At 43.6% G+C, this 4,027-nt stretch overlaps 1 long non-coding RNA gene across 1 annotated transcript; it reads left to right on the top strand.

Moving 5' to 3' along the window:
• Positions 1-1,579: 1,579 nt before the first annotated feature.
• Positions 1,580-4,027, top strand: LOC115539287 (uncharacterized). Its single transcript, XR_003975808.1, has 2 exons — positions 1,580-1,660; positions 2,469-4,027. It is a non-coding gene; the product is annotated as an uncharacterized LOC115539287 (long non-coding RNA).

The raw sequence follows: 4,027 nt of genomic DNA, 5'->3' as shown, positions 1-4,027 counted from the left end.
GTATATAAGACACTACTCTCATAGCTCGGGCGATGTGGCCAGCATAACGTCAGCTCAGTGGCGTTTATAACGTAGCTCACTGGGTCGTCATGAAAACTCAGAGCAGGGACAAAGGGTAGAAATGGTGCTTTCACTCCTTTAGTTCGTAGACTCGGTCCGATTCAGGGTGAAGGTAAGGCTTTGTTACATTTTCATTTGGTTCGGTCAGCGTTCACACTGGACTCTGATAGGCCGACCGTATTGTAAACCAACGCCTCGCGGTCGGGCGGGTCGCTCGTCTGTTGGACAGAACCTCAGAGGGAAACTCCCAACGCCACCTAGTTGAGGACAACATCAATGTGGAGCAACTTGGTGTAGTCTTGGGTTTTTTCTTCTGATTTGGTCTAAAATGAATCTGGATTACTCTGTGTCAATTTGGAGGAACTTCCACCATTCTTTAACTGAATAATGGAAAAACAAGCAATTGGTGACTCACACTTTCACCACAAAGTCCCTTTATATAATCTTGAGACCAGCAGGGCTAAAGGCATCGGCCTTATAGGCGGTCGCCTGGGCATCCCAGCCCTCAAAGGAAGAAATAAAATACTATTAATAATACAATTCATCGGGCGTCCTTCCCCATGTTCTGCCGTGAGGTAACAAATTAACAAATAAAGAAAGTAAAAAAAGTAATACACTTTGCTGCCCTCGAAGGTTTCCATCTTGTAGCCTACTTTGTTCACTGAAAGTGGGGGGATGGGTTACTGTTTGATGCTGAAAATCACCAGGACAGCGTCTGGACACCAAGAGTACAGAACTCTCTCAGAGCTGCTCTGAGATCTGCTCTGACTGTAAAAATGTACTTTTCAACGTTGTTGGACATTTTGTTACATCTATTATTTTGTTGATGAGTGCTGCTACCCTGGGCCCAGCACCCAAAGTTGAACATATTTTAACTTTATTGGAGGGTGAAAAAGGCAGAAAGTTAGAGGCAGGCTTCAGGCACACAATTTAGAAGATGGAGAAAACAGGAGGAGGAAAGGAAAGCCTTCATGTGTGGTGGCTAGCTAGCTACTCTGCAGCAGCAGCTAAAGGTTTTGTTTGTGATGTTAGGCTAACTTTATCTACTCTATAACCGTCCAGGTGGAGCTGCTGGAGAAGGGACAGCTCGTTACACATCCACATCTCTCAACTCTGATTCCTCAGCCACATCTGACCCCTTTCTGTGGGTACGTTCAACCCATTATTTGTGGTCTCTGTGTCATTAATAATAAACTGCTATTTCATCTTTATTATTATTGTTATTATTATTGTTGAATGTTAGTTGTATCTTGTTACTAATTAATTGTTGGTCTTAGTCAAATTCTATGAAGTGTATTTGTACAGTGCCACCTTATATGTAGTAGAATGACAGAGAACTTGATGCAGTGGTGTAACAGTATGGATGAACTGTATGTTTGAACACAGCCTGCAGGTCTAGAGACATCCATCCCTCCAGCTCCCTCCAGTGAAACACAGCCTGCAGGTCTAGAGACATCCATCCCTCCAGCTCCCTCCAGTGAAACACAGCCTGCAGGTCTAGAGACATCCATCCCTCCAGCTCCCTCCAGTGAAACACAGCCTGCAGGTCTAGAGACATCCATCCCTCCAGCTCCCTCCAGTGAAACACAGCCTGCTGAAGGTGAGTTGTGTTAATTATGTTAAAGCTTCAGTTGTATAACTAATGACAATATGAACTAATCCAGATTCTATTAAATATCACGTTCAATTCACCCCGTACCTCTGAAATGTTTTGTCCACAAATAGATACGAGGGAATCTATAAGACTATATTAGAGTGCAACTTAATCCAATCGAAAAATAATTTAAACCAAGAAGACCTTTGGACCTTATTTCACTTTTTGAAATTGAACACTACTGGTCAACCGTTATCTATAATCATGCTCATTGTGTGTGTCTTGTTTTTTGTGTGTGGTTGTGTGGGTTGGTTGTGTTACTGGTTTTGGGGGGTGGTTGTGTGTTTCTGGTAGAGTCTCTACTTGTGTTGGGTGTTTGTGTTTCTGGGTGAGCCCCTGGTTGTGTGGAGTGGTACTGTATCTCTGGTTGTGTGTGTCTGGCTTTGTGTGAGTTTTTGTCTGTGTGTGTGTGTGTGTGTTTCTGGTGGGGTGTGTCTGGCTGCGTGTGTCTGTTTGTGTGTGTGTCTGGCTATGTGTATGTCTGGGCTGTGTGTTTGTCTGGTTGTGTGTGTGTGTGTGTGTGTGTGTGTGTGTGTGTGTGTGTGTGTGTGTGTGTGTGTGTGTGTGTGTGTGTGTGTGTGTGTGTGTGTGTGTGTGTGTGTGTGTGTGTGTGTGTGTGTGTGTCTGGTTGTGTCCTCATCTCCACCTGAGAGTACCCAGCTGCAGAGCTGCTCCACTGGGCTTCAGTCTTCAGTGAGTGTTGCTGCATGTGGAGGCTGGCTGTATGTCCTGACTCTGCTGCCTTCTCTTCCAGAAACTACACCACTAATGTCCAGTGAATCTCAACCAACCGGGGACCAACAAGAACACACTTCAAGAACAAGTACCCCTGATGTAACTATGGATGATCATGATGATGACCAGAGTCTGGATGCCCTCGCCTACCGGTCTGGTACTGGACAGCTAGACATTGAGATGGGTCCAGTCCAAACGCTGCCCAAAGATCGTAACAGGATTCTTTAATATCGCTGTTAGACCCAAGTTTCCCATCGACCGTGATTCACTATTGAAGGGGAATGACATTACAGGATACAAAGTAACGCAGTTCGAGAAATTCTGGATCAACATGAAAGTGAATCTGATGGTTCAAACTCAGAAACTAGGGGAGGAAATACACCAGTCTGATTCCTTCCTGATGCCAGCTTTGAAAGGAGAAGAGGAGTAATGTGTTTAACATCATTATTTGATCAATCCTCACATTATTCTTCTATATGTGGCTCACAGAGCAAAGACAAGCGAGGTGTTAATAAATAGTGTGAGGTGTGCTCTGTGAGGCGTCCTGGGATATGATGGGTAACGTTGGCTTGAGTCCAAGCTCCACCTCTCTTGGGCGACCGCCGAGGAAGATGTACAGGGAATGATGATATTGAGATGGAGATGTTGGGTGAGAGGAGCCACATGTCTTTGAGAGAATTTTTTGAGTGATATTTTTTTTAAATGTTGTCTTTCATTTTTTTACATTATTCTTACCATTTGATTAAAATGTTTTAAAGTTCAAAAGCTTTATTTAAGATTTTATCATGAGAAAGTCACTTGACACTAAAGTCACCCTCACAGTCAACATGTGAGAGTGCACGTCAGTGAGAGACATGAAGTGCATACTTCTTGAGTCACCGAGCGGTTAGGGGACAACTCAGAACTCAATGCATTATGTTTGGACACGAGACGTGCCCTAGTGGCAAATGGCCTCTGAGCGCAGTGTGGGGTTCCTACCACTAGGGGGTGGTAGAATTCCCATGGGCCCCACTCTGCCTTGGGTCCCCCAAGCCTGTCCACCTTACACCCCCAGTCCATCGGCCCTGCGAGCCACCACTCATTTAAAATGCGTTTCGTTTGAGTTTTCCCGTTCAGTGGGTCTCCCCAAAGAGACTATTCTCCCCGATCACATACGGCCACTAGGTGGCTCCTGGTCACGCTGAAAAAACAATGATTCATTAGCGTTGCACATTCAGTCGGATTTCTTTCTTGTAAAATTTTGCAGAACTTTTGATGGAAAGCATGTCAAAAAAATAAACCTTATTTTGCCTTGAATAACTTGCACTGAAAAACAGCTGCACAACTTTGCTGCCATCATAATCAGTCAAACTGTTATAATTAAAAATTGGAAATTTATTCATGATCTTACTTTTATTACATACCTTATTTCATTGACATTGCTATCGTGTCATTCTGTTCAGCTACCATGGTGAGTGTCGACACAAATATATACCGGTTACAGGTTGGTATGATACATAAGCACTAATTAAGTGGTGAATTATTATAAATACTATATGTTAAATCTTAAATCTGTAAATAAAGAGGTTTTACACTGCA

This window comes from Gadus morhua, unplaced genomic scaffold (genome assembly GCF_902167405.1).
Source record: "Gadus morhua unplaced genomic scaffold, gadMor3.0, whole genome shotgun sequence".
In the NCBI taxonomy this organism is placed as follows: Eukaryota; Metazoa; Chordata; class Actinopteri; order Gadiformes; family Gadidae; genus Gadus; species Gadus morhua.
This window is presented reverse-complemented; position numbering and strand designations above follow the sequence as displayed.